The 23,303-nt window shown below is 34.3% G+C and overlaps 1 protein-coding gene and 1 pseudogene across 2 annotated transcripts in view; one reads left to right on the top strand and one right to left on the bottom strand.

The window, feature by feature from the left end:
• LOC145249507 (uncharacterized) overlaps positions 1–23,303 on the top strand; it is a 451,591-nt gene that overhangs the window by 287,648 nt on the left and 140,640 nt on the right. The gene's annotated exons all lie outside the window — the stretch shown is intronic.
• LOC145249936 (5S ribosomal RNA) lies at positions 8,467–8,583 on the bottom strand (annotated as a pseudogene).

Genomic DNA, 23,303 nt, shown 5'->3' with positions numbered 1-23,303 from the left:
ATTTCATACCAAATCCAGTTATTTTGGAAATAATATTCATGTTGCATTCAGTTATTTTGCAGAAGGTTTTTATTCTTCAAACTCTTTGTATCTCCAATCGCTAGTTTGTAGTGTTTTTATCGTTTTTGTTCCCTGCCCTGCAGAACATTAGTTTTGCAATGGGAGACCGAATGTATATATACACTATTAATGTTTGGTACAATTTAAGTTAGGAAACCAGTCAGGAAGTGGAGGAGATAGAAAGAGAAATGGGAAGAAGGAAAAGGAGGGGAAAAGGTAGGTTGTTGTTTTTGTTTTTGCTGAACATAATTAAGTTTTGCAAAAAGAGGTAAAAAACAAAAAGCATCAATGTTAGGTGCATTTCATCCCAGGAAGTCAATATCTTCAGACAGCCTGATCTGGTAGCACCAGAAAACAAAATGGAGTCTCTTCTCTACAAAATGTAGTTGATTATATTGTGTTGAGAATTCAGCAACGCAATCGGGCATTGGTCGTTTCTCTCTCTCTCTCCTCAGGAGGGGATATTCCCTTTCTCACTATATAGCATTTCTCTCTCTTGCTGTTGCCTCAGGAGAGGGAAGCCCCCCCCCCTTTCTTTTACTGTACCTAATATTACATTATCTCTTTCTCTCTCTTTTACTGAAATAGATTTTGCTTTTCTCAAACTCTGGGAAAAATTTTCAATCATCGTTGTCTCATGTGACCTATGCCGGTTGCAAAGCTAACTCACTTTTTGACCAAATTTACTATTCACATAATGAGAAAAACTGTTTTTTTTTTTTTTTTCGTTCCAACTTGATTTAGCTTTTCGTTAATTAAATTGCATATTTAACATTTAACCCCTGTTTTACCCGACAATATTTTCACATCTCAAAAAAAAAAAAAAAAAAAAAAAAAAAAAAAAAAAAAAAAAAAAAAAAAAGGTTGATATGCCGTAAAATAGAAAAGTCAATTCATCCAAATCTGGGACATTCTTCTGATGTTCCAATCAATAATCAGTTTATTACAGGTTCCATCTGACTGACATAAACAATTAGCCGCACACCTGTTACCAAAATGTACCCATCTGTATTTTAGTCAAAAAGAAAACCAATGCGAAACCTGTATAAAAATTACATCATTCTTATGCTTGCGATTGCCGTCCATTCTTCTTACAAGTAACTTCCTATCAGCCAGATGTCCTCGTGAGCCACAGGCAGCTTTCTTAACCTTTCATTTGTCGCGCTTGCATTTCAGATGGCCTTTTAAGAAATGGTCTGCACTCTCAATTATTATGAATCCATATGAATTCAAAGTAATAACACCAAACGCCCTTTTGTTTTGACCCCCCTCCCCTCTCTCTCTCTCTCTCTCTCTCATCTTCAAGTTTGGGTGATGACAAGCGGTTTTAAATGCAATGAAAAGAAAAAAGGAAATGGATTTTCTCTCTCCCTGTTTGTAATATAACCATGACAGCAAAAATTCTATTTGATATAGTTTGAATTTTTTTAAGAGCGACTAGGAACATGGAAACCATAACCTTGTATCGCAGTCTAAATCAATATTGATTTGTGTATAAATGTGTGTGTGTGTTTTACGACCGTGTTTATATACATACATACTAGCAGGTTGCCTGGCATTGCCCGGTCGTAAAATACGCTTAAATATGATATTTTGTTTAATGCAGATTTCGTATTTATAATTATACTAGCGAGGTACCCAGCGTTGACCGGGTGTAGCGGTGGGGTGGAGGTGGGGTAGGGGTGGGGTTAAAATAACAGTAGGAAGTCCGACTGGAGAGAGGTGTTAAAAAAAAAGTAGTAGCGGGGAGAGGGAATCAAAACAACAGTAGGCAGCCAGGGTGAAAAGAGATGTTTTTAAAAAAAGATTGGTAGTAGGCTGGCAGGCTTGAACCTGTGACGTGAAGGCGGAAAAGAAAGTGAAATAAAATCTGACGTCTTACCGATGCTCCATGACGCAACCGGAAGTTGAAAGCGTTCAAATTAAGCATAGTCAATCGAAAAGAAAAGATGACTTGCAGAAATGACGTCGGAAAATCTGACCCCTCCATGCAGAAAACTACCCAGTTGAAGGTGAAGGAATTGTTTTGGGCCAATTTTTTGATATTTGTCATCCGAAGGATCAAGCTTCAAAATGATACCGATCTCATGAGGATCCGTCACCTCTGTCGAAAGTTTTGCGAGACATACAAACACACACACACACACACGCATTTAGCCTTATATATAAGATTATATTGGACCCAATATATAGTTATGATTTTATGATATAATACAATGAGATATGTATATATATTTTATACATAATACAATGACATACACATATATATATATATATATATATACATACATACATACATATATATATATACATACATACATACATATATATATATATATATATACATACATATATATATATATATATATATACATATATATATATATATATATATATATATATATATATACATACATATATATATATATATATATATATATATATATACATATATATATATATATATATATATATATATACATACATATATATATATATATATATATACATACATATATATATATATATACATACATATATATATATATATATATATATACATACATATATATATATATATATATACATACATATATATATATATATATATATATATATATATATTAGCAAAAGTACCCGTCGTTGACTGCGTTCAAAAACAGCCTACAGAGAATGGACTCTGATTTATGAAAGTATGATAGGTTATGAAAAGAAAGGGTTATAAAGAGATAGCTTCGAATTTGGGGGTATCAACGCCAAAGCAAAATATGATGAAAGTAAAAATAAAATAGATAAAACCCATAATTTATTATACCATACCTGTTCACACTGAAATACTTATCACAATATTCTGTGGATCTATATTAAAAAACTTTGTTAAACTTTGTGACATATTTCCATTCTATGGAGGTCAGGCGCAAACGAACATATCATAATTTTATTATACCATATTTCTTCAAGCTGAAACATGATTATCAAAGTATACTTACGCAGATAGATATGAAAAGTCTTTATTAAAGTTTGTGCCTATTTCCATTCTATACAGGCCAGGCGTGAATGCAGACCCCCACAATTTTATTATACCATCCCTATTTTAGTTAAAACATACTTATCAAAGTTTTTTTATGTATCGAAAACACTTGTAAACGTTTTTTTTTTTTACATTTTTTATTTCCATACTTTGTGGACCAGACACGCACACAGACGTTCAGCTTATATATATATATATATATATATATATATATATATATATATATATATATATATATATATATACATATATATATAGGTATTTTTCATGATTTCATAAAAACACAAATGTGCAGATATTTTCTTAAATGTAAAATTACACTTGTGAGGGATGATCTATCGATTTTAGTTTTATTGATAGTTTATAATCAATAGACATTCATTATTTTAGTATTGCTATCAATGGTAGAATATTTTTCTGTAAAGAAAATCGAATGAAAAAACAAAGAAAGGAATCGTTTTTGGCATCAGAAAATAGGCACAAAATTGACCGATTCTGATACCCCAAAAGTTCCAATATTTTTTTTTTTTTTTTTTCTCGATTTTTGATTAATCATCGCAACATTAATGTATATGTTATATACATAATACAATAAGATATATTAGTGTTGGGATTATTAATTGGAACTGGCAGTCGAAACAATTGGAAATTAGGTATTGGAATAAAAAAAAAAAAATTGTGCTCATTATCTGCTGAAACGATTCCTTGCTTTCATTTGTTTGTTTTGTTTACAAATTAATTTTGTATGATTCATAGTAATGATGAAATAAATATTGATTGATTTTAAACTACTAGTAAAACTAAAATCTATAGATCACCCTCCCTGCCTACAAGTGTATGCACATATTAGATCAGCTTTTGCAGTAACCCTAACCCTCCTCCCCCAAATATATATGTATATTTAGAAAAAAAAAAATCAGAATTGGGAATTTAGAAATTTAGAACAGAATCGATAATTGTATCGAAATTGAAGAAAATTACTGCAATCGTTATATACTAATGTACGCATGTGTGTGTGTGTGTGTGCGTGTGCGTGTGTGTGTGTGTGTGTGTGTGTGTGTGTGTGATCTGTATATATATAAAAGCGAAAATGTCTGTTCGCTTTTTGTATATGGCCAAGAAAGGCTTTTTTCAGAGGAGCGGTCAGTCGGTTCACAACTTTTTAAAACTTTTTTATATCACATGTAAATCTTAATATCTCACAGTTAACAACGGAGCTTGCCTCTCTATTTAATTTGCTCGACTTCGGGAAGATAAATATTCAACAGTTTTCGCTCGCCGCATGTAGGTTAGGCCTTTTCCTATAATTTTTCCCCCTACCCCCAATGTCTTGGGGAAAAGCATTCCCGCACTAGATGAAATGCTACCCCGCAGTCAAAAGTTGACCTCATTAACTCATTAAAACGTGCACCTGCTAATTTAAGTAATTAAATAAATTCAAACGTCTTTCCGTTAGCATCTCGCGGTGGAGCAATGATTAACGTCACACTTTTATTTTTTCACACTTTAATTTACAACTTTACCTCAAGGGTTCGGGTTCAAGCCTCATACTTACCTACCAAAACATTTTTTTTTATTTTAACCCCCCCCTCCCCGGAGTTTCCACACACACACACACACACACACACCTCCAAACACCCGGGCAATGCTGGGTACCCCTCGCTAAAACGTCCGCGCACGTTTTTGTATGTCCAGCAAAGGCTTTTTTTGCAGGGGTTCTCGAGAGGAGGGAGTTACTATGTTTTAGAACTTTTTATATACTCCCTAAATTATAATATCTATGATTTGTGAACGCACATCATGTCTACATTTACCTTGATCGACTTTTATAAAATTCCTGCTATTTCGTCTTTTTGCGTGTTGGTCTTTTTTGTATCAATAAAGCAAACCTCACCGATGGAAAGCAGTCAGCGGCCTTTCGTGCCGGACATCTTGAAAGCAATTAGCTTTGATCAATGTGGGGGAAAACCCTTCATATCAGACAATTGCTATTCATTTGAGAGTTCCCCCTTTTTCGGTGGAGCTTGGTTTCCCAAACATTGTGAGGAAACAAATAAATGAAACGGCAGAAAGCTGAACTGGCCTTTAGCCAACGTTTATTTCTGCACCTGCGTATTCACTTAGCAAGTCAACTTTTTGATTGACATCGCTAAATTTGAATGCTTTACGCTTCCTATAGCCTCATAGTGTAGCGGTAAGATGTCACTTTTTTTTTAAATTGGTAGTAGGGAGGGGCGAATCAATAGTAGGTAGTTTGGGTGGAGAGAGAGTGGGAGAAAAAATAAATGTGTTAGCAGGCAGGCTCGAACCCGTAACACAAAGAAGGAAAAAAAAAAAAAAAAGTGGTGTCTTTGCCGATGCCTCCATCATCCGACTGGAAGTTTGGAACGTTGAAACTAAGCGAAGTCAATCCAACCAATACAATGATTTGCAAAAATGGCGACGAAAAAAAAATGACCCCTCCTTGTAGAAAACTGACCAGTTTAGGGTGAAGGAATTAATGTTTTTGGCCAATTTTTCGATATTTGTCATCCGAAGGGTTGAGCTTTAAAGCGATACCAATCTCGTGAAAATCCAACGCCTGTGTCGAAAGTTTTTGGCAGACATACAAACACACACACATTTTGCCTTTCATATAGACTAGCGGGGGGTACCCGGCAATGCCCGGGTGTTTTGAGGTAAATCAAAACTCCAGGGGGGGGGGGGGTAAATAATTAAAAAAAATGTTTTGGTAGGTGAGTATGAGAATCGACCCATACCTTTGAGTTGGAAATTAATATGTGAAAAAAAAAGAACATGCTACGTTAACTATTGAGCCACAGCGACAGACAACGTTGGTTAGAATTTATTTATTTATTTAACTATAAAAACAGGCGTGCGCAATAAAAGTTAACTCTGCTGCTCCCATTTGACCTAATTAAGAAGGTCAAATAGAAGTCACGCAGCATTTGGGTTTGTTTATCCAAATTTGACTGTTTCTTCCCTCAACAGATGTTGGGGAGGGGAAAGCAGCTCCCAATTGTCCAGATTGAATCTGATATACAAGATTGATCAAAGCTGATTGCTTCTGGACGTTTTTCCCCGGCGCAATGCCGAGAATACGTCGTTTGAGTTTAGTTTCACTTTATTTATACTAAAAAGCCCGATCAACACGCGAGAAGTCAAAATAGCAATAATTTTGTAAAAATCGACGTGAATAAATCTATACACTACGCGCTTTCCTAATTCCTAGATATTATTATATAGGACCTATATACACAGTTTTAAGCGATAGTAACGACCCCGGCAGCGTGTGCTCGAAAAGCCTTTTGAAGACATACACGAAATGGTCACACACATTTTGCCTTTTATATATATAGACTAGCGGGGGGTACCCGGCGATGCCCGGGTGTTTTGAGGTAAATCAAAACTCCGGGGGGGGGGGGGGTAAATAATTAAAAAAAAAAATGTTTTGGTAGGTAAGTATGAGAATCGAACCCGTACCCTTGAGTTGGAAATTAATGTGTGAAAAAAAAAAACGTGCTACGTTAACCATTGAGCCACGGCGACAGAGAACATTAAGCAGGTTATTTAACTATAAAAACAGGCGTGCACAATAAAAGTTAACTCTGCTGCTTCCATTTGACCTAATTAAGAAGGTCAAATAGAAGTCACGCAGCGTTTGGGTTTGTTTACCCAAATTTAATTGTTTCTTACCCCAATAGATGTTGAGGAGGGGGAAAGCAGCTCCCACAACTGTCTGATCAAAGCTGATTGCTTCTGGACGTTTTTCCCGGCGCAATGCCGAAGACGTCGTTTGAGTTTAGTTTCACTTTATTTATACTAAAAAGCCCAATCAACATGCGAGAAGCCAAAATAGCAATAATTTTTTAAAAATCGACGTAAATAAATCTATATGCTACGCGATTTCCTAATTCTTAGATATTATTATATAGGACCTATATACACAGTTTTAAGCGATAGTAACGAACCCGGGACCGTGTGCGAGAAAAGCCTTTGCCAGACATACACGAAATGGTCACACACATTTTGCCTTTTATATATATAGATATAGATGGATCACCTCTCTTGAAAATTAATCAATATATTTTAAAAAGTTTTGATAATTTACTTTATTGAATCATGTTAATTTCAACAAAACTATTGCATATCTTATGTAGAGGAGAATAAGACGATAAACTTAGAAATGAATAAAAACCAAACATTAATTTCTTTTATTTTTCTTTATTTTTCTTTTTAGAAACAACTGTTATGGCATGTAAAAAAACAACAACTTTATTTTCCTGATGAAGTTTCTGTTCTGAATCGAAATATCGAATTTAATTTTAATAAATAAAAATGTTTATTTATTGAAAGAGATCCTGCACTTGCTTGGTATTTAAACCGTTATATTTTTTTAAATTTTGCATCCATATCAACAGTGCTTATTATAAACAGTAGATTTTCTATTATTTAATAAGAATACTTATTTTCTTCATCATATTCGTCATAACATGTGCTCAAATTGCTCACCCTCTGCATTGATCCATGCATCAATTCTCTTTATAAAACTGTATTGAGAGTTTCAGTATTGATCTTTTGACGTTCAGTTTGTCTTAAGAACGCGATGTACTGATGATTTTCTAATCGTTAGCTCCTGACTTATTTTCCTTGCAGATTTAAAGGGGATTCTAGCAACATTCGAAGAAACCATAGTTGATGTCTCTTCATCAGTTGTACTCTTTCGTCAACCACATCTCTCACTGTCAGTAACTGAGCCAGTTTCTTGGAACAGTTTGCTCAAACGGCAGACAGTGGTATGGCTCGATGGTTTTTTCTCACACATATTCAATTAAATGTGAAACACAAAAAAGTATATGGTGTGCGACTTCTGAGACACCCTGTGTGTATATATATATATATATATATATATATATATATATATATATATATATATATATATATATGAATAAAAATACCAGCGATGGTTGACGTTGTGTTGTTTTAAAAAAAGAAAAAAACGAATGAACTTATAAAATGGTGATCAACGTTTCGTCCCTTATTGCAGGGGACATCTTCAGGAAAAATGCAGAAGAAGAAAACGATCATCAACCATGCGTAAGTGACAAGGAAACAGTGTTAGAATTCATACCCATATCGGGAAGGAAACTATAAATGTGTGTGTGTGTATATATATATATATATGTATATATATACAAGGCTTCCTTAAGTCTTGACAGACTATGGATACCCACGGTAAGAGTGCCTGCGCGTGAAATTTTTGTGGCAAGAGTTGCGCAATCTCCAACCATATCAATTCTGAGTCAATATTGTTGAATACCAGTGGCAAATGGAGGTTCAGGACGACTGGAAACAATGCCGAGATAGGCGGAAAGCACGTACAGCGCCTAGAATTCCGAAATGGTCACCCATCTGGTATTAGCCAGGCTCAACGTTGCTTAACTTCGGTGATCTGACGGGAACCGGTGTGTCAACGTGATTATGCCGTACTATATATATACACACACACACACACACACACTTATAGTATAATATATATATATATATATATATATATATATATATATATATATATATATATATATATATATATATATATATATATACACAAAGAAACAATCAATACAGCAGAAAAGAAATGCTTACCCAATATAATCCAAGGCAAACTTCAATTTGATATAAATGTTGATATTTATATATTAATAAATTAATCCCAACCAAATAAAAAAGCTTAATACAGACAAAATATAAAGTAGAGCTTATTATAGAGGAAAATAAAGGAATTTAAAACTGTAAATTAAAATTTACAATTAAAATATATTATTCGACAGAATACTCCAAAAACAATTTTAAAGTACTTACTCCACGGAGTTTCAAAGAATGCCACTCTTGCTATTCTTCTCATCAGAGGACAGAAAGAAATTATAATTGTAGCAAAGCTAGAAATTTGCTGGTTGATGCATTGGATGAAACAATTATATTTGGTCATAAATTGCAATAAACTGGCTTTCTTTGAAACTTCGCAGAATAAGGACTTTGTGAATTGCTTTAACTTTCCTACCATATTCGCTACCATATGACCTAAGGATAGATGGATATCAAAACTTTAAAAATTATCACACTTTACATATAAATGTATACTTGTGCATGCATCGAGGGTACACATTAGGTTGACATGTGCCTGTTATTCAGTTTTCACTCTTAGCAACCATTTTTACTGGCTGGAAACCAAATCGAATCTGTTTCACACGTCCAAATCCCCTATATATCAAGTTTCAAACTTATACACCAAAAATTGACAGTAGTTTGGCAGAGTCCATCTGCGCATGCACACACACACACACACACACACACACACACACACACACACACACACACACACACACACACACACACACAAGGTCACATATATATATATATATATATATATATATATATATATATATATATATATATATACTAGCAGGACCTTAAGTAAATACTTGAGGATATAAAGAACTTAAACATAAGAACTTTTTTCCAAAATTACTGGATTCTGCATTAAATAACCCCAAAAGGATTGATATAACAACCAACCAACGATTTTCTTGAAATAAAGTTGGAATTTCTAGTTTTCACTCTTTGGTATGTATCCATCCATCATCAAATATGTAGGTATTCTTGGACGTTTTTATTGCCTTAAATCTCCCCCCCCCCCCCGTTTCTTCCTCTTCTCTTTAAATATCCCACTCACACTATTTCCTGTTTCATATGATCTACAGCTTCTTTGGTTTTCTGTTACTCCTTTACCTTCCTGTTACTCCTTTACCTTCCTGTTACTCCTTTACCTTCCTGTTCTCTCCAATCCACTACAGTGATTTCCACTTGGATCAAATATTGAACCACACAGGAACTAGGATGTTATGCACGAGGATGCATCAAAGTAACCTGATTCCAAAATTCAGGAACTTTTACACACACACACACACACACACACACACACACACACACACAACTTACTAATATATATATATATATATATATATATATATATATATATATATAGTAAGTTATAAAAATATATATGGCAATTAAGCTACACAGAATATTCCGCGTTTCATTCTCGGGAGAATTCATCAGACTCACAAGAATGAAACGCGGAATATACTGTGTAGCTTAATTGCCATATATATTTTTATAACTTACTACCTAGCTCTACCTATGTATTGAGCACTGTTGAAGTAAATACTGAAAACTTACGCATTAAGATTATATTTCCATATATTAATTTATCTGATAAAATTAAGTAGTCATATATATAATTTATTTATACTATTGGCTACATATGTGCATACATGTTCTGCGACTTCTGTAGAAATCCAGCTTCATTGTATAATAAAACCTGATTTTAAACAGTCATTCTTTAGACAAAATCTTTGTTTTCTAAAAAAGAATGGAGAAAAAAAATATAATAAAAAGGGATAAAAGATAGAAAGCGTAAAAGAAAGGTTAGAGGAAATGGGTTGGATGGGTAGAGGGAGTAGGAAAAGTGATCTATTTTCAACATTTGGAATTTTACTATCTTATATTGAATTTTATCAACCTAATATCTACCTTTTATTACTGTAAAGTGAGATGTTTATCTTTGTCAATACTATGGATCTCGGAGTAGGTTTGATTAGTGCATTAGTTCAGGTATGGAGCTAGTCTTTTACCGATGACCCCTTCTTTCTTCAATTTTAATCGTACAAATAATCCTAAATGTCAATACTGAAATTTTGCATGAAAATTACAGTTGTCATAGTCAAGATCATATGAGCTGTGAGACTTCATTGGCTGCAGTATGGGCCCAGCAGAGAGTGTCTATGAACAGAACCTAAGTCATTACTAAATGTGTGACGTTCACATTTTTCATAACTTTTGACTTAGGTATCTCAAAATTAAATAATTTCAAAGTTACACCAGGACCGATATATTGACCAAGTTTGTTGAAGATTGGTCAAGCAATATGGATGCTAGACTGTACACAAACATATTGACAAATTCAAATGTTATTACGTTTCTTAAATTTTGAGATGAGGATTAATTATTCCTATTACTTGGATTCTATGGACTACTGTTTTCATTTTGCATGCTATTTACACAACGTTTTGGTCGATGTAACTTCCGACATTCTTCAACTCGGGAATGTTTCTGTCAAACTCTGAAATCTGCATGGAATTTTGAACGGAACCCTTTATTTAATCCATAGGGGTAGCATGCTCTTGTTCTATCAGCCAAGACTGGGTAGAAGCCCTAAGAAATTTGCAATTGTATTTTGAGTGTTGCCAAGATTTTAGAATTTGACAAGATACACCTGAAGAAGGTCGAAGGTTATATTGACCGAAACGTTGTGTAAATAACATTCAAGATGAGAACAGTAGTCTAAAGAATCCAAATAATACAAAATTTGACTGCAGACATAACCTCCTTAACAGAGATACTCTGTTATTTTTTTTTAGAAGATATTGGAAACTATATTTTGGTCGGTATTAATAAGTAACCTAATCAGGCCCGAAGAGCACCTGAGCATTTGTGGCTTGTTTCCCTGAGTTGACCCCATCTGGTTGTTCATAGCAATCAACTGATATGGTAGGACTCTTTGGCCTTCTAAATAATTGCTTCATTACAGGAAGTGAATGTTGGTTTAAAAGGTGCCTTTGACCGCAGGAGAAACTTAATCTTTGGTTGGCAGGCGTGGAGGAGGATGGGTGGGGGTGGGGTGTAAAAAGTTGAGAAAATCATTTTTCTTCGCTTTCTTTCAATAGTAAATTCTTTCTTCTTTTTTTTATTTAAGAAAAATAGATAATGGCGTCAATCACTGAAAGAAATGTTGATGTTGTAGGTTCAGAGTGCTTATTGATTTGTTTTCATTATCAACCCCCCCCCATTATGGGTTGATCTCTAAGGAAAGAAAAATGAAGAAGATAGATAAGAGACAAGAGATTTATGATTTATTTAGAGTTTGCATTTTGGGGAAGAAGCTCAATAAAAAAAAAAACTAAAAAGAGGAAACAGATGGTATGGGCACATAACATGCTCAGGATTTGCAAAGATCATGCTGCAAGGAACAGTCCAGAGGAAAAGCAGGAAAAAAAACCCCTTCTCAACCAACGATTGTCATGACAAATAACATCCTACGTGAGAACCCATTTTTCAAATGCCTCGGTCTAATATCACAGGCAACATGAATTGAAACAAATACATTGAGGACATTGCCAGGGCTGCTGCAAAGAAGGTGGGCTCCCTCTACAATGCTAGAAAATTATTTGCACCAGAGAGCATCCTATACCTTTACAAAGCTACGATTCGCCCATGTATGGAATATTGTTGCCGCATCTGGGCTGATGTATCCACTCTTAGACAGGGTTTTAAAAAAAAGGGGGGGGGTCTGAAATCTAACGGTCTCATAGTGTCGGCCAAAATCCAATCTCTGTCCCATCACTGCAGTGTTGCATCTCTGTGCCCATTTTACAAGTACTTTAATGTGAACTCATAGCATTTGTACTCTTTCGGCGTAAATACTCCCAACGAGCATCAAAATCCGGCCCTTTTCACTTTAGGGGTCTCTAGATGCCGGAAAGCCTTCTATTTTAATAGTTTCTTCCCCCAAACTGCTAGACGTTGGAGCTCCTTTTCTCTTTCCTGCTTCACTGACTATATTAACGTACAGAAATATAATTTAAACAGACATCTCGCTTCACAACTCATTGCATAATATCACTGTAGACATGGTCTTGCCTTGTAGACCCTTACATCCAAGTACCTTGTTTGGGTTGAATGGAAGTATCTTTGCCCCCACTTGGTCCAATATTTCGTTGATTCAGATGAAGGCTGTTTTCCAGAGATTATTGTTTACCTCTTGATTGTCTCCTGGCAACTTTAAATGAATTTCATGATGTCGGTGGCGGCCCTCAACACATGTCCGAACCGCACTCTTTATCTGCGCCTAAACGTAGATTCCATGAACAAAGTTTCTTTCTTAGAACTGCATACCTGTGGAACTGTCTTCTATTTGCTTGCTTTCCAGCTGACTACAATATGGTTATATTCAACAAGTTTATGATGAGCAGTTCCACTTAAGTTAACAAATTTACTGAATTTCCATGACTAACGATTATTGCCTACTGTACACTCTTTAAATCTTATCCTCGAGTGGCCTCTGGCCCTTGATAAGTGGTGATGTAAAAAAAAAAAGAACCACTTGAACCATTCATTCCTCTTGCCCTTAATTAGATTGGCGCACGATATGGTAGCACCTCTGTAACTATATGCCAGCCATGAAAGAAACAGAAAAAAAATTGATGTTTCATACTGATTTTATCAATGTTATTGAATAATCAGTGTGAAAACTACAAAGGAAGAAATAGATAACATGTAAAAAGGAGACAGGAGAAAACATCTCAAATAGGAATGTAGACACAAGGAGGAAATAAACAAATTCAAAAAGTGAAGAAGTTACAATTATCGTGTTGCCTTTGCTCGCAGTAGTCATAATGGGACGCTATTTGAGTGACCATCGTCATATTACGGTAGCCACGCTATTTGTCCCTTGATCTCCTGTTTGATTCAAGTCCGGCAGTAAATAAAAGGTAAGGCAAACTGATAAAAAATGGTTAATTACAAAGTTATAGAAACTATTCAAATTAAATAGATATTTACATTAAATACATGATAAAAATGTATGTAGTAGTAGTAGTAGTAGTAGTAGTGGTAGTAATAATAATAACAACAAGATAATTGATAGGCGATAGGCGACGAGAATAGTCCATTTTTATTTCGATGGTGGATATAAGAATATATTTAAGAAAAAAAAATTGGAAGCTTAAAATGAAGTTTTAATAAATAAACGTTTTCACATACCTGTAAATTGTAACCCAATGCTTTTATTGTAAATTTGACGGTTGTTTGTTGTGGAAAATCACGTTTGAATTATAAGACATATCCGCCATATTCTTTTAACGTTTTGGTTGGGTAGCGAGATTGCTGGCATGCGTTTTTCTCGGCCAATCAGAATATGGCTAGGTTTTTTGCCTTGCATTGACACTAATTTAGTTAATCAAATGTGTTGGAATATTCCGCTTATGTTTGTAGGTAAGCACAGCATGATAACGGCCCAAGCGAATTACGATATTAATATAAAGATGATAATAATAATAATAATAATAATATTTAACTCATCAAAATGTTCATTTATTGACTCTTTATAACCTTTGAATATTGTACGTACAGATGTGATCAGACAAAGATCCAGCAGAGCATTGTAGTTTCTGTGACGACAACTTTTTACTCTGCCTTCCTCACTGTAGGCAAGCACTTAGATCTGTACAAAGTAGTGGGTTACACAGTAGTCTGATAGATTTTAAACATTAGGTGGGCACTGATCCGTCAGTCACAAAAAGTTGGTGATTCTGCACCATTTGAATGACGTCATATTGATATGCGCAGTGACTCCACCGTGGATGTTGCCGTCATTGCTGAGTATACAGTCGAGATACTTGACGATGGCATGCGTTAGCAGGAGTAAATACCAAAACAGAATTAAGAAGGAAATAATGTAGATATTAGTCATGGGATAATTCCAATATTTTACCTCAATTTCAGTACCATTACCAATTCTCTGATTCCGATACAATTAACGATTCTGATTTCAATTCTTTTCAAAACTCTCAATATTTAGAGTTGTTTATGTTTTTATGCAGGGTGGGGTAGGGTTGGGAGGATCACCATAAATACCTATATGTGTGCATATGTTTTTTGGAAACGTAAAAATACGCTTGTTTGAGGAAGGGGGTAATCTATAGATCTTTGTTTTGCTGGTAGTTTAAATTCTGTAAATATCATTTAATCATTAGTATCGTAAATAAGTTTTAAACAAATACAAAAATGAAACTTTTGGGGGAGGGGTTATCAGAGAATAGGCATCACTTTATCCGATTCAGATTCCTTTAAAAGAATCTGATTTTTTTCCTATTCCTGATTCCGCTTAATCGTTCCAACACTGGTAGATATAAACCTTAGTCTTTTTTTATCGCCTCTCTAACTTTTTAAAGTTGTTTAACGTATATAAAAACTAATAAATGACACGGCTGGCATCGATTTATTTCTTGATGAGATGTTGCAATGTTGTATCGGTGGGAGGGAGGGGGGACAATCCTTGCTTGATCTTTGCAGACATTGCCCATTGTTTCTAATTTCTTGGCCGTGAATCAAAATTCTTCTTTACCCTAATATAGCACACTTACGTTTCTTTCTATACAACTGATACTTTCTATTTGTTAACTTTTTGGCACTTGGACAAGTTGTGGATGAAACCTACTAAAAATGGTTACTTTCTATTATGCTGCAAGAATGTTGCTTTTTTTATTTTATTTATTTTATTTATTTTTTTGCAATTTGAATAATTAATTTGGTTACGTCGATTGTTAAAAATGAATAGATTTTTATGAGGTTTTATTTTTGTTGGTCTTCTATGAAGAAAACGAAATACGCTTCTGTTCACCCTATTATTTTTTTTATGTTGCAGATTTAATTGTGTCCCTTCCGTCCAAAGTGATAGGAAACAAAAATTAAGCTTAGCCAGTATAAAATAACGTCTCAATTAGTGAAGTTAAAAGAAAATAACAAGAAACATCTCAAAGTAGAAAGTTTAATAAATGAATATTCGTGAGAACATCGATAAAGCGGTTTTTTTGTTGTTTGTTTCTTTCAATAATTGTCCACTGAGAGTATATACTAGTGTTGGGACAATTAATCGGAATCGGAAAAATCTGAACTTTTCAGGGTATTGGAATCAGAAAAAATTTACTCTAATTTCTGATTCCAAAAACATGTTAAACTTAATTTTACATTTTTGGCACTTAATATAAAATGATGAACATGTTCTTTTTTGTTTTTGTTTTTTAAGCAACTAATGATATTAATTCTGTATTCATAATAATAACATAAAAAAAAATGTAAATTTATTTTACTTGTGCCAAAAAAGAAAAAATTTGTCCCCCACCCCCAATTTGGTCATTGACAAAAAACCTTCAATGAATTAGTAGACTTCAAGGGTTTTCACACTTCTACACTAAATACATTTTGGCAGGCAGCGTTTCTTCGATCTTGAGGAATATCCTGTTTGTTAAGTAGTGTTAACTTGCTTTACAACTAAGTAGTTGTTTGCTCATAAAAGCAAATTCTCAATATGCTGATAAAAGGCTATAAACTCAAATCGAGTAATCTGGTCATAACTGAAGCAATTTTATCAGTCAAGTTTATATTCTTTCAGCCAAATACAGCTGATGAAGACTGAAAATTTGTCTGCCAACAAAAAATGTGTATATATATATTTTTTTTTAAATAATTGAAAAATTTTTTTAAATATATTTTACAAAAATGTTTTTCTAATATTTTGTTTCATATTTAACCTTATATTTTCATCTATAAATATAAAAGCGAAAATGTGTGTGTGTATGTATGTATGTATGTATGTGCACTTTTTGTGTGTGTCCGCAAAAGGCTTTTTTCTGGGGGGGGGGCTGCTCGCTCGGCTCCCTCATTCTTAAAACTTTTTATATCACATCTAAATCATAATATCGACGACTTAACAACGGGGGGGGGGTCGCCTGTCTATTTAATATGCCCGACTTTGAAACGTTAAATATTCCACATTTTTGGATTGCCGTGTGTTGCTTTCATTTTTCGGTATAATAATAATAATAATAATAATAATAATAATAATAATAATAATAAAAATAAAAAAAAAGACAAAACTATTCGATTGGTCAATGTTGGCTGCACCGTCATATCAGACAATTGCTTTATTACTCCTCCCCTAATAATAAACAGGGGAGCCGCTTTTCCTTCCTTCCTTCCTTCCTTCCTTCCTTCCTCCCCACTCCCCCCCAAAAAAAATCATGAAAAGCTCCTGCACTAAAAATATTCACCACTGAATAGCCATTGCTTATGTCAGCATAACGCTCCCGCGATGACCTCATTAAGCGGCCACCTGTCAATCAAACCTCTTTGACTTGACTCACTTTTTAATCACTCTTACATTGCCACTGTTGCCGTAGAGCAGGTGTTCAGGCTCAGCCTATTGGCCTCAAGGCTCCGAGTTCGCGCCTACCTACCACCAACCTCCCTCTTTCCCCCCCCCCATTTTTAAAATCGCTATCGTTAAGTTTCCTTTTTGTTCTGATTTTACCCCCTCCCGCCAAACACACACACATCTACAAACACCTGGGCAACGCCGGGTACACCCCGCTAGTGTAAATATAAAAGTTAAGTGGATTATTGTTGTAGTAGTGTATGAAAGTCTTCAACAAATCCTTCTAAATAAAAGTGAGATTCTAGTTTTTCTACGGATTACATGTGCACACCCTGAAAAACATGAAAGGAAAACATGAATCCTTTTAGAATTTAGAGTTTTACATATAAATTTAATGTAAGAGATGACCTGAATTTCTGAGCTATTCTAGTGTTTTAGAGCAGTTTTCTGGGCATTTTAAGGGGAGGGGTTAATATTAACTTTTTAAAATGATTGGGTATGGTTTTTTACTATCATTCCAGTCAGATTTGGGGTTAGTGGTAAAAAAATAAATTTATAGAAGAAACTGATCCCCCAGTCTAAATCTATATATAAAAAAGCAAAAATGTGTGTATGTATGTGTGTTTGCTTTTTGTGTATGTCCGAGAAAGGCTTTTTTCCCCGAGAAGCGATCGGTCGACTCACTTCTTAAAACTTTTTATATCACGTCTAAATGATAATATCTATGAGTTAACAACGGGGGTTGCCTGTCTATTTAATTTGCTCAACTTTGAAAAGAAAAATATTCAATATGTTTTGATCGCCGCATGTGCATTAAGCTTTTTCGTATAATAAAAGCGAAACTAATTCTGGCGGTATTTTTCCGGAAACGTCCGAAAGCAATCAGCTGTGATCAATGTGGAGTTTCTCCTTATATCAGACAATTACTATTTAATTTGGACAATCTCCTTTTTATGGGGAGCTGGTTCCCCTCCCTCCCAACATCTTGGGGAAATAAAAAAAATATAAAAAAAAGCTGCCCCCCCCCCGCAGTAAATAAAATACTCCCCCCCCTCCCCCGCAGTCAAAGTTGACCTCATCAAGTCATTAAGTACGAGCACCTGCTAATTCCTTAATACTTAAATAAATTCAAACATGTTTCCGTTACTATTTCGTGGTGACCCAGAGGTTAACGATGAACGTTTTTTTTTTTAACACTTTAATTTCCAACTTTGACTCAAGAGTTCGGCTTCGATCCTTCATACTTACCTACCAAAACCTCTTTTTTTTTTATTATTTTACCCCCACCCCCCTTACACAAACACCCGGGTGTTTTTATTTACCCAAAACCACATATGCCTCCAAACACCCGGGCAATGCCGGGTAACACCCCCCCTCCCGCTAGTCTAATATATAAAAGGCAAAATATGTGTGTGTGTTTGTATGCCTGCCAAAAACTTTTGACACACCCAACGGATCCTGACTAGATTTATATCATTTTCATGTTCAATCTTTCGGATGACAAATATCGAAAAATTGGCCAAAGACGTTAATTCCTTCACCCTCAACTGTGCAGTTTTTTATAAGGAGGAGTCGGTTTTTATGTCTACATTTTCGCAAAGTCACCGTCTTGGTTGGATTGACTACACTTAATTTCAATGCTCAAGACTTTATATAAATATAGGTTTTAAAGGGTCAAAAATGGGCCCAAATTAAAAATATTTGTCATACATTTTGTACCTTCATTTTAGTTTTTCAATTTTTAAACTGTTCATATGCGTGTCATGTTGATAAAGTGGTAACGTCACCAGCGTTGAATGCTACAGTTTTGCTTTTGGTTTCGATTCTAGCTGATGGCACCCAAATATTTTTTTTTTCTTTTTTTTTTACTTTTACTTTGAAATCATGACTATATATATATATATATATATATATATATATATATACGAAATCTGGACAAATTAAAATATCATATTTAAGTGTTAAGCCCCCCCCCCTTTCTCCGCTAGTTTTAAAATATTTTATATTAGGGGTCACCTGTGCTGAAGTAAGTAATTTTAAAATTAAAGTGGTACAGAGTACATTATAACATGGTACAACGTTACACACGAGTTAACCGAATAAAACATGATCTCTGGTCTGCACACGTGTCGTCTTTTTATGTCTTTCCCCCCCCCTTGCCATGACGTCACTTTGCACACGGCTTGTCACTTGCATACAGCCATCCTACGCACGTCCACGCTATGTTACAAATATACAATAACAAATGAAAATTGGTTAGTCAGGAGCAAAGTTACATTTTAATATGAAAGTTTAGAAAACTGAATAATGTTATAACAGGGCTCTATGAGCAATTTTATCTTTAGTTGACCCTTGACAGCTAAATATTTTCGTTTACTAGCCAAATAGAAAAGTCACTAGCAAAACCCACATGATTTTTGGAATATGACATCTTCATTCTGTGACGATTATGTACATAATAAAGTTTTTTGTATTTTTTTTTTATAAGTGTAATTCTAAATATACAATAAATTTTATGTTGATATTTGAAGATATAAACATTCTAATTTCTTCAGATGTTTTTTAAACAGCCTTCATTAAAAAAAAAAATTTATTCTATTACACTTTTATTGTTTAAATAATTTTGTTCGTTTTATTAAAAAAAAAAAGTTGAAAGAATATTTTTCACTCAGTAGTGAGCTTTGAAAGATTGTCAGTGAAAAAAATGTAATCGCCAAAAGATAAGTGTTTCATTATTTCTAGTCACCACTTTGAAAAATCACTTGCAAATATGACTTTCACTCGCAATGTAGAGCCCTGTATTTTTTTTTTCCTGGGACTTACTTTAAGACAACTTATTCATAGAAAATTTAGTATTATTTTTCTCTCCATTTTGTTGGTGGTATTAACCCGAGGGGTCGGCCTCTTGTCAATTAGAGCAAAAAGATACACTTTGATGTTGTGGACAGATGTTATAAAATCTAAAATTGATGAGTGCTGCATGGGGTAGTGTGAATTTTGAATAGAGAAACTTGGTCATAGCTGTCAACAAAATCATACATGTATTTTTTTTTCCCTCTCCAGGCTGGGTTCACCCCTCGGACTAATACCACTAACAAAATGAAGAAAAAAAAAAAAACAAAAAAAAAAAAACCAGTCATTTATAAATGCGTTGTATTAACACTGACGATCTCAGAAAAAAAATGATTTTAATGATTTTGTAAAAAAATATATATAACATTCGGTTTTCTAAATTTTCAAATTAAACTTTGGAAATAATGTTTTCAAATATGTGACCACGTTTCTCTGGGTTTCATTTGTTAGCTTAAAATACTATTTGGGTCTGACTTTGAAAATCCAACAAGAGAACTTTATATGTTAGATGTGGAATACGTTGAGAATCTAAATTTTCTCTCTCTGGCATCATCTCCTCCTATAAGACACCCGACTGATTGCATAGAACTAATGTTCCACTATCGATGCGATGATGGAATAACGCAAATCTTCCACTGTGATAAGAGGCCAGTAATGTCAGTAGGTTTTCTTTTGTTCCTCTCCCCATTTTATGTCAACAATTCCGGTTTCTTTCGCATCACAGGTGAACGTACAAAATAATCTTTTTCGAAAATAATCACACATTATTGATACATCGCCAGCAGCATCTGTGCTTGCAGCATCCATGCTTGCAGCATCAATTAGTCTGAGTATCACTGGAATTTCAACGATCCTCTCTTGTAATTTTATCTCGACTCAATAACAGACTAATCCAAAGCTTCTCGCCACTTCCACACTGACCCACACATTCTTGTTGTTGGGTGGGTTGCACACAGTATTACTTTTTTGAAGACTTATAGCCACCCACATCTTTTCTTTCTTAAAAGAGTGTTTCTCTTATGTTTCTGGATTTTTGAGATGAGGATTGTTTTGTTTTTTGTTTTTTTACACAGGAATCACCACTTATCAAGGCCCGGAAGCCACTAGAGGATAAGGGTTAATGAGTATACATTAGTCAATGTGATTATAGTCTACTAAACATAAGTAGTAGGAATTTTGTAAATTGGATTACTTAGGAGGACGGCTCATCAAGAACTTGTTTACATTGGACTTGAAGACAATCAGATTGTAGTCGGTTGGAAAGCAGGCAATCGGAAGAGAGTTCCACGGGCGTGCAGTTCTAAGAAAGAAGATTTGTTCATGGAATCTACATTTAGGTTTAGGCACAGATAAAGAATGTGGGAAATTATTGATAGTGGTTTTGGCTAGACGAGTGTTTTTTGTGAAAATTTGGCGAGGCGTTGGGGATTGGACTACTGTTCTCATCTTGAATATTATTTTCACAACGTTTCGGTCAATGTATCCTCCAGCTTTCTTCAGGTGTATATTGTTGAATTCTGGAATGTTTCTATTGAACTTGGGGAATTTGGATGGAATTTTGAATGGAACCTATTATTTACTTCACAGCGGTAGCATACTCTCGTTCCGTCAGCCATGGATGTATTTTTTGCCTGCCCACACTGAGGATTGAACCTTCCACCTTCAGGAGAATATCACTTTTATAATTGATTTTTCTAAGTACTCTAACCATTGCCTTATGGATCCTTCAAGTTCAAACATTTCTGAGTTTGACAAGATACACTTGAAGAACGTCGGAGGTTACATCGACCAAAAGTTTGTGAAAATGGCACTCAAGATGCGAACAGTAGTCCAAAGAAGATGTTTCAGTTAGAATTTGGACAGAATTATGAACGGAACCTATTATTTACTTCACAGGGGTAGCATGCTCTCGTTCTGTCAGCCATGACTGGATAGAGGTCCTAAGTAATTCGCAATTGTATTTTTTCGTTGCCCACACTGAAAATAGAACCTTTAACCTTTAGGAGAATATCACTTTTACAATTGATTTTTCCAAGTACTCAAACCACTGCGCCACAAGTCTTTGTGGAATTCAACAAAATACACCTGAAGAAGGTCGGAGGTTATGTCGACCAAAGTGTTGTCAAAATGACATTCAAGATGAAAATAGTAGTCTGAAGATTCCAAATAATATGAGTGTTTATCTAAAGAGTGTTTTTTTTTTTACATGGGTGTCACCACTTATCAAGGCCCAGAGGCCACTCAAGGATAAGGGTTAATAGGTATACATTAGTCATTGTGATTTTAGCATAGTAAACAGTGGGAATTTTGTAACTTGGATTACTTAGGGGAACGATTCAATTAGAACGTGTTCACATTGGACTTTTTCTTTTTTTTTTTTTTCATAGGTATCAACACCAGTGTTCACACAGACTTAAAAAATCCTGGAATTTTAACTTTAGCCTTGAAAAGGCTTTATTTCTATTATTACCTTGAAAAATCCTTGAAAATATGGAAAATATCGTGAAAATTTCTTGAAAAGGTCTTGAAAATCGTATTCTTTTTTTATGTTCAGTAAAATTTGTGTCGAAATTAAAAAAAAAAAAAAATCGAAATAAATGCTATTAAATTATTTTTTAAGTATTAATAAAAATACCATTAAGATATATTTTTAGTGCTGAAAATAAAATCGAAATACACTGTTCAGAAATTGCATCATTATTTTGGATACAAGAGTTACGTCCCTTTATCACAAAGCTACCTTGGGTAGCTTTGTGATAAAGGTTCAAATCTCTCTCTATTTTTGTTCTCATAATTTTATTTTATTTTGGGTGGAGGGCACAAGGGGGGAGAAGTAGTGGCGGCCGCCATAAATAACATTAACCCCCTCCCTTAAAAAAATACTTTTCTTCTGCAGACGGACGGGACTCTCCAATAGTGATCCCCTCCCCCCTCATTTTTTTTTTTTTAAATTGAGGATAATTTAAAATTAGGCTGGCCAGGCTAAAAGAAAAAAAAAAAAATGGACAAGATGACAACCATCTTGTTTGGAAATTTAAAAGCCGTAAAGAGAGCTAATATTTGAGATGAAATAAAAAAATCATTTAAAACTAAAAAACACCAAAAAATGATGCAGGTAGGTTGCAAAGTAGTTGTTATTGGATATAACATTTATTTGTTGTATATTTTATTTTTTAACACTTTTTCGAATCGCTGTGAATTGTAAAAAAAAAACCCAATTTTGTTTTGAAAACTTGAATTTTGTCTGGAGACAGACTTGAAAAACTTTGAAAAGTCCTTGAAAATGGGCATTGAAAATCTGTACGT

Source organism: Euprymna scolopes, chromosome 28, assembly GCF_053919585.1.
Source record: "Euprymna scolopes isolate OS-2025 chromosome 28, ASM5391958v1, whole genome shotgun sequence".
Lineage (NCBI taxonomy): Eukaryota > Metazoa > Mollusca > Cephalopoda > Sepiida > Sepiolidae > Euprymna > Euprymna scolopes.
Note: the sequence above shows the minus strand (reverse complement) of the source record. Positions and strands in the feature narration are given on the sequence as shown.